General features: G+C 45.8%; 1 long non-coding RNA gene across 1 annotated transcript in view; it reads right to left on the bottom strand.

Annotated features, from left to right (window-relative positions):
- LOC128844900 (uncharacterized) overlaps positions 1–13,353 on the bottom strand; it is a 106,830-nt gene that overhangs the window by 86,453 nt on the left and 7,024 nt on the right. The gene's annotated exons all lie outside the window — the stretch shown is intronic.

Raw genomic sequence — 13,353 nt, 5'->3', positions numbered from 1 at the left:
CCTTTTGTCACTCATTGCAGTGTGTTTTCTCCTGAGCTGCTTGCCCTTTATTCAGCATTGCTTGGTGTCAATTGTGACTCCTCATGGACATCAGCTTTGCCATATCCACAGAAAGGTCTTTATTATAGGGGCTGGCCACAGAGAGCTTCCTGAACTGACACTTCCCAGATGATGATGAGAGCCAGGGTTTCATCCTGGCTCCAAACGGCTGCATGAGGCATGCTGTGGGACTTCTGGAGCATTATCATGGTCATATCATAAGAATGATACACTGGGATCCAGGAGCAAATGGGCAAAATCTGGCTTTGTGCAAGCTTTTAAATGGGGATAGGGAGTTGTCAACCTGCAAAGCACGGTGGGATAGCTGTTAGAAACATGCAAAAAGTGGTGCACAGCAGTTGCAGCCACACAAACAATAGACCAAACTACTTTGATTTGAAGCAAACCTAGTTCACTTTACAAGAGTACTCCAGAGTTTGCAATAAATGTGACGGATTGTGGTGTGTATATGCAAACATTTTCAAAGAGGATTAACTTGATTTGATCTGGTTTAAAACTCTTGTATGGACAAGCCCATAGTTTCTTCAGTCCTTGGCCTCTGCTTAGACTATCAACCAGGGAACCAATTAACTTCAGATTGGAGGTGGACACCTGCCTCTGTAAATTGAGAATTTGTTTAATATCAGCCGACAAACGACTATCATCAGATGGAAATGGGATTCAATCTCTACCAGCCTGTGTTGGATTTGGCTGATGATTTAAAAGCAAAAGGCTTCCATTCCCCAATGCCCTTTGCCATCCAGCCTCTCTGTTTTGTTACTGTATGTTTCTAAACTCCCACAGAATCTCAGTATGATTATGTTTCAGTAGCATTCAGTGTGCTAGGTGTTTTCTGAAAACATAGAAGGATTATTCCATGTAATTAAGACCTCACACTCTAAAGACCAGCAAGTAAATAGGCAGAGGAGGTGGAGAGGGGTGGCAGCAAGTGTGTGTGTCTGTGAGAGAGAGAAAGTAAAAAATATCTTAAATTACTCTTCAAGTTTTCCTTTAATATAATTGAAGTAAATGTATTATAATACAATTATATATAATTAAACGAAATGGCACTGTTTGCCCAAGAGCAGATGGGTATAAACTGGACATGAATAAATTTAGCCTGGAAATTAGAAGAAGGGTTCTAACCCCCAGAGGAGAGAGTTCTGGAACAGCCTGCCAATAACAGAAGTGGGGCAAACAACCTAACTAGTTTTAACACAGAGCTTGATACATTTATTAACAGGATTATATGATGGGACTGTCTGTGATAGCAGGGAACTGCACTCAATGACCTATGAGATCCCTGCCAGGCCTATGTTCTTAGGACAGATCTAGGGACTGCCTTAGCAGCTGTTTCATGCCTATCATTTGGAGTTTCTTAAATTATGACAATACCAATAAACCAGTGTCTCTATTGTTTGATAGCAAGAGGAAGGATGGACTTATGGTTAAGGCACAGAATTATCTGAGTTCTATTCTGAGCTCTGCCACTGATTTCTAGTGTGATCTTGGGTAATTCATTTCACTTTTCCATGCCTCTGTTTCCCCATCTGTCAGATAGAAAAAACATAGGGTTAGAAGGGACCGCAGGGGTCACCTAGTCCAGTGGTTCTCAACCAGGGGTATGTGTACCCCTGAGGGTACTCAGAGGTCTTCCAGGGGGTACATCAACTCATCTAGATATTTGCCTAGTTTTACAACAGGCTACATAAAAAGCACTAGAGAAGTCAGTACAGTACAAACTAAAATTTCATACGACTTTTTTATCCTGCTCTCTATACTATATACTGAAAGGTAAATACAATATTTATATTCAAATCAATTTATTTTATAATTATATGGTAAAAATGAGAAAGTCAGCAATTTTTCAGTAATAGCGTTCTTTGACACTTGTATTTTTGTGTCTGATTTTGTAATTTTTTAAGTGAGGTGAAACTTGGGGGTATGCAAGACAAATCAGACTCTTGAAAGGAGTACAGTAGTCTGGAAAGTTTGAGAACCACTGATCTAGTCGAACCCCTTGCCAAGATGCAGCATTTGTTGTGTCTAAACCATCCAAGACAGATGGCTATCCAGCCTCCTTTTGACAACTATAGGGAAGAAGCTTCCACAATCTCCCGAGGAGGTTAGTTCCATTGTCCTACTGTTCTTACAGTTAGGAAGTTTTTCCTGAGATTTAATCTAAATCTGCTTTGCTGTAGTTAGAACCCATTGCCTCTTGTTCTGCCCTCTGTGGCAAAATTTTCTCCATCTTTTTATGACAGCCTTTCAAGTGTCTGAAGACTGGTATCATATTGTCTCTTAATCGCCTCTTTTCCAAACTAAACATACCACGTTCCTTCAACCTTTGCTGATATGGCTTGCATTCCATCCCTTTGATCATCTTTGTTGTTAGCCTGTAGATCCTTTCCAGTTTCTCTATGTCCTTTCTATACATTGGTGACCAAAATTGGACACAGGTCTCAGCTGGAGTACTAACTAGCACCAAGAAGAGTGGTACTATCACCTCCCATGACTTGCATGCTATGCCTCTGTTAATGCAACCAAAAATTGTATTTGCATCACATTGCTGACTCATGTTGAGGTTGTGATTCACCAAAACTCCTAGATCCTTCTTAGCAGTGCTGCTGTCAGGCCAGTTTTCCCCATTCTGTATTTGTGCATTTGGTTTTTCTTCCTTAAGTGGAGCAACTTACATTTGTCTTTGTTGAATTTCATTTTGTTGTCTATAGCTGAGTTCTCCAATTTATCAAGATCCTTTTTAATTTTAGCTCTATTCTCCAAAGTATTGGCAAACCCCCTCAGCTTTATGTCATCTGCAAATCTGATCAGTATGCTCTTTATTCCTACATCCGGGTCATTAATAAAGATGTTAAACCCAGGACCCAGAACAGATCCTTGTGGAACCCCACTTGAGACTTCCTCCAGTCTGACATCATTCCATTAATAGTTACTCTTTGTGGTTCTTCAACCAATTCTTTATCCACTTAATCGTAGTTCTGTTGAGCCCACTTTTCTCCAACTTACTTATCAGAATGTCATGTGGGACTGTGTCAAAAGCCTGGCTGAAGTCCACGTATATTATGTTCACCATATTCCCTCTATCCATCAAATCAATTACCATGTAAAAGAAGGAAATTAAGCTGGTTTGGCATGATTTGTTCTTGGTAAATCTATGCTGGCTGCTAGTGATTATCCCTTCATTCTCCAGGTATTCACAAATTGAATGTTTTATACATTGCTCTAGTAGCTGCCCAGATAACAAAGCCAGGCTTACTGGTCTATAGTTCCCTGGTTCCTCCTTTCCCCCCTTTTTAAAGATGGACACTAGGTTAACACTTCTACAGTCTTCTGGGACCTCTCCCGTCAACATGATTTTGTAAATATTATTGCCAATGGCTCTAAGATTTTTACAGCTAATTCCTTCAGTACCCTTGGGTGCACAGAATCCAACTCCACTGATTTGAATTTATTCACATTGGTCAGAAGATCTGATGTGTTCTTTACTTATCCCAAACTATATCCCTTCCCTTTTATTTATTTACCCTATGGTAACTTTGCTAGTTGTGCGGTCACATGTTATTTTTTGTGAGAAGACTGAAGCAAAGTAGGCATTGAGCAGCTCTGCTTTCCTATGATCTTCTGTTACCAGCTCACGTTCTCCATTGAGCAGCAGACCCACACCGTCCTTGATCTTCTTCTTGTTGCTAACATTTCTTGCCAGCTGTAACTCATTCTTTGCCTTAGTTTTCCTGATTTTGTTCCTACATGCTTGCGCTTATACCCATATACACTTCCTTGGTGACATGCCCCTTCTACCATTTCCTGTATGTATCCCTTTTGATTTTTAGATCGCTAAAAAGCTCCTTGTGCGGCCACATTAGCCTACTATGGCTCTTCTTATCTTTCCTCTGAGTTGGAATAGCTTGATGTAGAGCCTCTTGTATTACATCTTTTAATAACTGCCAGACCCCTTCGACTCCTTTTCTTTCTAATTGGTCTTTCCATGGGAACTTGCCTACTATTTCTCTGAGTTGGTTGAAATCCACCTTTCCAAAGTTCAGTGTCCTTGTTTTGCTGTTCTCATGTCCTCCTTAGCATAAGATCTTGAATTCTATCAGATCATGATCACTTCCTCCCAAGTTCCCGACCACTAATTCATCCCTGTTGGTCAAAACCAGATCCAAAATGGATCACCCCCTACTTGTTTCCTCATGTGTGTTAGCTAATCTTGTTACCTACTTGTAGAATGACTCATCCACTTCCTCTTTCTGATTTGGTGGACCCCCACCATAACATTGCTACTGTTCTTTTCCCTCACCCAAAGACTTTCAGTAGATCTGTCGCTCACTTCCCCTTGAGCCTCAGAGCAAGTGTATACATTCTTGATGTACAGAGCAACACCTCCTCCTTTTTCCCTATAACTATCCTTTTGGAACAAACTATATTCCTCAATGCTGGCACTCCAATCATGGGAGTTGATCCACCAAGTCTCTGTGATGCCAAGTCATAATTTTCTTCCTATACCTTTGTATACAGGCATCGAAAATATTCTGCAAACTGCTCTGTTGCTTTTCTTTTTGCCTTTTTAATGCAGTTGTGATTTCTAGTTCTTTCTCCAGAAATTAGCCCTTTCCCATTGTCTTTGTTACTTGAGCCTAGATGTGCATTGGCTGGATTTTTGTCACCATCCCCCATAGGCCCTAGTTTAAAGCTCTCCTTATCAGGTTAGTCAGACGATGCTCTTCCCAGTATTTGCTAGATGGAGCCCATCCCAGCGCAGTAATCCTCTTTCCTGGAAAATCAGCTAGTTGTCGAAGAAGCCTAAGCCCTCTTGCCAACACCACCTGAATAGCCATGCATTTACTTCCACCATTTGACGGTCCCTGCCTACGTCTTTTCCTTCAACAGGGAGGATGAACAAGTACACCACTTGTGCCCCAAACTCTTTTATCCTTCTTCCCAGAACCACGTAGTCTGCAGTGATCTGCTCAAGGTCATTTTCAGAAGTATCACTGGTGCGCACGTGGATAAGTAGGAAGAGGTAGCCAGCCGAGGGCTTGATGAGTTTGAAGCGCTTTGAGTTCCTCAGACCAAAGTTGCTAGTAAAAGGCAAAGTATTATTTGATGTCAGAACAGGATAATTTGACATCCAAAAACTAATCTCGAAGAAGTACAGAATAGTGGTTCCCAATTACTATTACTCCTGGGGGAATTCTGTGCCAAAATATTTAAAATTCTGCCCTCAATATTTTAAAATTCTGCAAAATTCTGCACATTTTATTTGTCAAATTAACAAAATATAATCACAACTCCCACTGTCAGCCCCGGGCTGACAGGGGGAGTGCCAGGCATGGGCAGGAGTGCCAGGGGGAAATCACAAATTCTGTGGGGAAAAATAAAATTTAGCAGGAAACATCATTTCTGCATTGCGCAGTGGTGCAGAATTCCCACAGGAGTATAGTATACATATCCCTCTGTGAAAGATGTTTGCTTACCACAGGCACCCTCTTGTGGCCAAGCAAGGGCATAACAGTCTCTTTCCTGGCACCGTTGACAGTTGCTCCAAACCCACAATGGTCTGCCCCTCTCACAACTCAGCCCTGCAGCCACATCATGTATTTCTGTCCACCCTTTTGGGATAGATAAAGAGTCCAGCAACAGGGTAGCCCTACTAGTTATGCGAACGGCCTCCAGGGCTCCCCTGGGTCAAAGCTCAGGTTCTTGATCCTTCTTTCTTCAGGGCCTTTTCATCTAGATTCCCCATATCAGTAATAAGAGTTCTGCCTTCTGTAACTCCCTAGGGGTTGACAGGGGAACCTGGGCCCACCTTCTCCACCAGGTTCCAATCCAGGGCCCAGTGGTAAGCAGCTAAATCCTGCACCCAAAAGTGCTATACTGCTGCCTCCTTGGATCACTTCCTACCAAGCCTCCTCATTCTCAGATTAAGTAAAGACATTAAATAACTGACTTGAAAGGTAAAATTGCCGACTGAGTGTCATGAGTCGCTTCTCTGTAGGTTTAGCAAAGTGGCTGCAACCAGGCATCAAGTACACCTCTACCTCGATATAACGCTGTCCTCGGGAGCCAAAAAATCGTACCGCGTTATAGATGAAACCACGTTATATCGAACTTGCTTTGATCCACCGGAGTGCGCAGCCCCGACCCCCAGAGCATTGCTTTACCGTGTTATATCCGAATTCATGTTATATCGGGTCGCGTTATATCAGGGTAGAGGTGTAGCAGAAGCAGGAGTACTCTTTCACTCCACTGTCTGACCCTCTATTGAGCTGACCTGTTCTCCTTCTGAACTCCTCCAAGCCATGCATGAATTGCAGGCATGGTGTGCCTCTTGTGGTATCTGAGAACAGGTGGGTGTAGACTCACCCAAAACTAGAAGGCCCATCCCCTAAACCAGGGGGGAGGAACTGCTGAGCTCAGGACACAAATGATTACTTGGGCAGCAAATGAAAAACCAGGAATGGGAGCAGAGGTCAAAGGTAAAAATATTGGGAACCAAAAGGGGACACCAAGCAGAGAACCCTGGACAGCACCCACTGCTCCTCCAAGGCATCTAAGGAGGCAGCGGACACTGCCCAGAGGAACTCTGCTTAGAGACAATTCGATGCGAGACCAGAAATAGGCCCCACAGTCAGGGTACCCATTCTCCATTTAAATTCCTCCTCCTGGTTTGGTGGATAGTCATCTTGGAGAGTGCCAGGAGAAGGTTAATGAGGAGGTCTCGTGACTTCATGTGGCCACAGATAGGGTGTGCTAGGATAAATAAGTGAGGGGGAAAAGTGCAGCCAGAAGCTTAGTAAGAGGTTCTGTGGGAGCTGGAAGAGAGTGCATCAGGCTTCAGTCCATGTAGATATGTGCCATGGTCTCCCTTTTGCTGCAGAAGGGGCAGGCATCAATGGATTCTGTGAAATGCACCAGGTACATGACTGTGCTCTCTGTTCCATGCAGGAGTTGCTAGCTAGTTTCCCCAGTGGAACCATACTGGAATATAGATTGGCCCACTGGGGCTCCTCACCCTCTGTAGGTGGCAGCAGGTCTTGCCACTTGTGCACCATACCTTTCATTTCCTCACCCTCATGTCCCATCCCAACACCAAGTAGCGGGACCTCCTACCACCTGTGGAGAGTGAGGATCCCCGGTGCGCCAGTGTGTATTCCACCTTGGTCCCGCAGCCCACCAGGGATCTCAGTTGGCAGCTCCTTCATGGAGCAGTGAGCACAGGCATGTACCTGGCGCGGTTTACCCCTCTCCCTGATACGTGCCCCTTCTGCGGCCTAAGGGAGACCCTGGTGCACATCTATCTCAAGTGCGCCAGACTATGTCCGTTTTCCGGCTCCTCCGGAAACCTTCTCCTCAGGTTCTGGCTGCACTTTCCCCTGCATTTTCTGATCTACACTCACCCCATTTGTGGCCCCACAAATTCAGGAGATCTCCTCACCAACCACATCCTGGTGCTGGTCAAAGTGGCCATTCACCACATCAAGAGGAGGATGCCGGTGCTCTGCAACTGTGGGGCCTATTTCCATTCCTCCCTTAGATCATGTATCTGGGCAGAGTTCCTCTGGGCTGCATCCACTGGCTCCCTGGATGCTCTCGAGGAGCAGTGGGTGCTATCTGGGGTTCTCTGCTCAATGTCCCCTTCTAGTTCCCTGCTTTTGACCCTGTAACCTTCACTCCCATTCCTGCTTTGTCATTTGTTGTCCCCTGACTTTATTTGAACCCTGGATGTAGTGGCTCTTCCCTTAGGTTATGGGAAGGGCCTTCCGATGTGGGCAGGCTTGCACCCACCTGCTCCCAGGACTTCAATAGGTGTTAGCTTCTAGCACTCTGTCACATACCTCCCTGCCTTGCTGAATGCTGAAATTCCTTTTTCCTTTCACCCTCCCTTCTTTGGAGGAGGCATCACATACTTTCCCCCATGCTTGCAGCCAGGGTGGTTATCCCACCCATACCCACAGAAGTCATATGCTGTGGGTGGGGGATATTCCCACAATTCTGTTTCAGACCACTGGTCTTCACACCAGGGCAATTCAAGGATCTAGTTTCCTCCCCTTTGCCCTCTTTCTTTTGCGCCAGAGCATATCCTACCTCTTTCATCATTTTTCTCTATGGCCTCTCATTCTCCTAGTCCTACCAACTTATCTTGGGATTCCTCCTCTTGAGCCCTATAGCAGACATCCTGCAGATAGCCCATCCTCCTCCAATTTGGGACTCCTTTTTCCCTTAATGCCTGTTCAGCCAGTTCTTCCTTTGCTCCATTTTCTCCTCAGGAATGTTCATTTCCCTCTTTCACCCCCTGGCTTATATCCTGTTGTCTAGGATTCTTCTGTTGCCCTATTTCAACTACTTCTGCTCCCTGGTGGCTCAGTTCCCTTGTGTCATGGATTCCAAATAAGTACTTTTTTACTTCAGGGGAAGGGGCTCCAATCCATCCCTAATATCACCAGATGGAGCTACCTATCCACAAACCCACCCATTTCCATCTGAACTTTTCCTGGACCTCCAGGGGTATCTCAGCTATTGGACAGAGTCTTCTCTCCCTACAGCCTCCCTACAGTGTATTTAGTTAGGGTGGATGTGGTACACTTGACACCTCCTCATCAATTATTGTGAGTGTACCACATCCACCCTAACTAAATTGGCCTTCAACATTGGTTCTCCACTTGTAAGGTAAGTCCCTTCTCTCCATGTGCCAATATATATTTATGCCTGTTTCTGTAATTTTCACTCCACGCATCTGAAGAAGTGGGTTTTTTACCCACGAAAGCTTATGCCCAAATAAATCTGTTAATCTTTAAGGTGCCACCAGACTCCTTGTTTTTGTAGATACAGACTAACACAGCTACCCCTCTGATTTTACAGTGTTTCTTGCCCTTTCACACAGGACCAGGGAGGAACAGAGGTCTCCTTCCTTGAGATCGCAGTACATATAGTGCTGAGCTCAGCTAGCCCCCATATCCTCCCCCTTCTCATCCTTCCTGTGTCTTCTTTTATATCTCCTCAGATGATGGCTAACTGGTTCATCAGCCTTCCCATCGTGATCAGCTAATTAGCTGCAGATCACCAATCAGCTTTCTCCAGGGGACCTGACTGGTGCCTAAATGATCAGAGTGCTGGCTTACCTTTAGCTTCCAGCACTCTATCACAGAAAACATAGTACCTATCTTTAAAAGGCTGATAAAGAGGACCCGGGGAATTATAGACTAGTCAGCCTAACTTCAATACTTTTGGAAAGATACTGGAACAAATTATTAAACCATTTCTAAGCTTCTAGAGGATAATAGTGTTATAAGTAATAGCCAGCATGAATTTTTCAGGAACAAATCATACCAAACCAATCTAATTTTCTTCTCTGACAGAGTTACTGGCATAGTGGATGGGGAGAAGCAGTAAATATAACTTTATTTTTGTAAGGCTTTTGACAGTCCTACATGACACTCTCATAAGCAAACGAGGGAAATTTGGTCTAGATGAAATTACTATAAGAGGAGTGCAAAATTGGTTGAAAGATGGTACTCAAAGAGTAGTTTTCAAGGGTTCACTGTCAAACTGGGAGGTCATATTTACTGGGGTCCCACAGGGGTCACTCCTAAGTCCAATACTAGTCAATATTTTTATTAATGACTTGGTAATAGAGTGGAGAGTATGCTTATAAAATATGCAGATGACATGAAGCTAGAGGGGCTGCAAGCACTTTGGAGGTTAAAATTATGTTGACAAATTAGAGAATTGATCTGAAATCAATAAGATGAAAATCAGGAAAGACAAGTACAAAGAACTACACTCTAGGAAGGAAAAATCAAATGCACGACTACAAAATGGGAACTAGTTGGCTAGATGGTAGTACTGCTGAAAAAGATCTGGGGGTTATGGTGGATCAAAACTGAATGTGAGTCAACAAAGTGAGGCAGTTGCAAAAAAAGTTAATATCATTCTTGGGTGTATTACCACGAGTGTTGTATGTTAAGACATAGGAGCTGACTGTCCTATTCTGCTCAGCACTAATGAGGCCTCAGCTGGAGGACTGTGTCCAATTCTGAGCATCACATTTTAGGAAAGATGTGGACAAACAAACTCAAGAGAGTCCAGCAGAAAGCAACACAAATGATGAAAGATTAAGAAAACCCAACCTATGAGGAAAAGTTAAAAAAAACCTGGGCATGTTTAGTCTTGAGAAAAGAAGACTGAGGGGGAATCTGATAAAAGTCTTCAAATATGTTTAGGGCTGTTATAAAAAGGATGGTGATTAATTGTTCTCTATGTCCATTGAAGGCAGAACTAGTAGTAATGGGTTTAATCCGCAGCAAGGGAGATTTATGTTAGCTATTAGGAGAAACTTTCCAATTATAAGGATAATTAAGAGCTGGAACAGGCTTCCAAGGAAGCTGTGGAATCCCATCATTGGAGGTTTTTATGAACAGTTTAGACAAACACCTGTTAGGGAACGTCTAGGTTTACTTGGTCCTGTCTCAGCACAAGGAGCTGGACCTGATGACCTCTCAAGGTCATCTAGTCCAGCCCTACATTTCTATGATTCTGTGCTACATATGACCAGAATACAATATATTCATAGTACACTGTGATATACAACATGCAGTATCTTCAAGCAAATGGTTGGATGGAGCTTTTTAAATCCAGACACTTTTCTCAGACCCCTTCACTAGATCTGATATTGCTACAAAACCTCCTAAACTATCAAGCATATTAAGACAGTTGGGGGATTCAGCAGGTGGTGGTGTGTTACTGCAGATCACTAACCTAAGGGGGGCTGTGCCTCTGGACATGCTGTCTACATCTTGTGGATGAAAAGTAAAACGGATTATGAAGATCCTTTGACATTTTTGGCAAGAGTTGGGATCTTAACTTTAGTGTTTATCCTGGCCAAATTCTATCTCTGGTATTTAACATTGTAAGAAAATACTACAGTATTCTGATATAAGGCTCCAAAACACTGCAGCTGACAATCATGATATTACAGTATTTGGGTGCATGGCACACCATAGTATTTTTTAAAATGGCATATGCTATCTGCTTAAATCCCCTTTGTAGCTTCAGTTAGATGCAGTATTTTCCTTAACTTCATCGTCATAAACACTTTTGTGCTGTTGCTACTCTCTGTTAAGTAGCTGCTGTGTGTTGCCCCAGAGGTTTCAGTGATGGGTGAAGTGATTGTGCGTGTGCTATAGTGTAATTTATAATCAATTTAAAATTTCAAAATGGTTTGAGATCCTTCAGAATGAATATAGCTGTGGTCTCAGTGGGTTGTAGCTCATTCGCTACAATATTCCAGAGGGGGTGTGTTTCTCATGATGCTATTTGTAAACACTTTAGTGCATCATCATGTTGTGTCAACACATCAGTTTTTGTACTGTGATACTATTTACCACTATTACAACTATTAACTAACCTCGAAACCCCCTTGGATTACCCCTGTCTTACAGATAGGGAACCTGAAGAATAAAGCGACTTGCCACAGGTACCCATCTTGCAACCCTTACTTAGGTGAAGTCTAGGGTTACCATTCGTCCGGATTCTCCCGGACATGTCTGGCTTTTCTGAGTTAAAAATTACGTCTGGGGGGAATTTGTAAATGTCCGGATTTCCCCCCCATTAGGGCCGGCTCCAGGCACCAGCTTCTCAAGCAGGTGCTTGGGGCGGCCGCTCCGGAGAGGGGTGGCACGTCCAGGTATTCGGCGGCAATTCGGCGGACGGTCCCTCACTCCGCCTGGGAGTGAAAGACCTCCCTCCAAATTGCCGCCGCAGATTGCGATCGCGGCTTTTTGTTTGTTTGTTTGTTTTGGCTGCTTGGGGCGGCCAAAACCCTGGAGCCAGCCCTGCCCCCCATGCAGAGCGCGTGCGGCTGACAGGGCAGCCGGCCGGATCGTGCCACTCGCACGGGGCTCCGTCAGCCAGGGCCCCTCCTCCACTTCCCCCTCCTCTCCCCTGCAACTTGAGATCACTCCCCTCCTCTTGCTCTCTCCCTCCCCCTCCCTGCCTTCGCAGATCACCAGACGTTCGCATTGGGCCTCCGGCAGTCTGGAGCTCCTCCCCCGCTGCCCAGCGCGCCGCTCAGCAGCACTCTGTGAGGGTGGGAACCGGGCTATGCACTCCGCTGGGGAGTGTGGCAGCATGTCGGGCTCTGCGTGGAGCCCGACACACTGTTCTGAGAGGCACGGTAAGGGGGTCAGGGGGTCGGAGAAGGGGCAAGGAGGTTCTGGAGGGGGCAGTCAAGAGACAGGGAGCAGGGTTGGATGGGTCGGGAGTTCTGGGGGGGGTCTGTCTGGGGGTGGGGGGGTGGATAAGGTTTTGGGCAGTCAGGGTACAGGTAGGGGGTAGGGTCCCAGGAGGAGGCAGTCAGGGGACAAGGAGCGGGGGGGGGTTAGGGATTCTGAGGGGGGCTGTCAGGGGGCAGGGGTGGGGAGAGGGATCTGAGCAGTCAGGTGACATGGAGCAGAGGGGTTTAGATGGGTCGGGTGTTCTGGGGGGGCTGTCACGGGATGGGGAGTGGTTGGATGGGGCGTGGGAGTCCCAGGGGTCTGTCTGGGGTTGGGGGTGTGGATAAGGGTTGGGGCAGTCAGGGGACAGGTAGGGAGTAGAGTCCTAGGGGGCCAGTTAGGATGGGGGGAGGGTCTCAGGAGGGAGCAGTTAGGGGACAAGGAGCAGGGAGGCTTAGTTAGGGGGTGGAGTCCTGGGGGGCAGTTAGGAGCAGGGGTCCCAGGAGGGGGCAGTCAGGGGACAAAGAGCGGGGGGAGGGTTGGAGGTTCTGAGGGGGGTGGGAAGTGGGAGGGAGTGGAAGGGGCAGGGGCGGGGCTAGAGCAGGACGAGGGCGGGGCTGGGGCTGGGCTCCTCCCGTCCCCTTTTTTGATTGTTGAAATATGGTAACCCCAGTGAAGTCCCACTGAAATAAGTCTCCCACTAATGGTTGTGTGTCCCAGCTCACATTCATAGGATGATGCCAAGAACAGAAGCTGGTGTGCTGCCTCTTCGGCCTGAGCACACCAACTTGCATGGGACAAGGGTGTGATGCAGAGGGAAGGGACAGGAATATCATTATTTCCTGGCTCCAGTCACCTGATCTGCATCAGCGTTAGTCAGGGGCCAGGGTTGCCAACGCTCGCAAGTTTATCCCGGGCCTGCGTCTCACGCTATGTAATATTTCTCTTTAAGCCCCGGCGGCTGGCATCAGACAAGTGCATGGGAATCTCACGCTTTTTTAAAAGGCAGCTCCTAGCCCTCGTGCATGCAGAGCAGCGCTGGAGCCCATGGCGGGGATTTCTCTTCAGGCCCGGCCGG

This window comes from Malaclemys terrapin, chromosome 1 (genome assembly GCF_027887155.1).
Source record: "Malaclemys terrapin pileata isolate rMalTer1 chromosome 1, rMalTer1.hap1, whole genome shotgun sequence".
Taxonomy (NCBI): Eukaryota; Metazoa; Chordata; order Testudines; family Emydidae; genus Malaclemys; species Malaclemys terrapin.
Note: the sequence above shows the minus strand (reverse complement) of the source record. Positions and strands in the feature narration are given on the sequence as shown.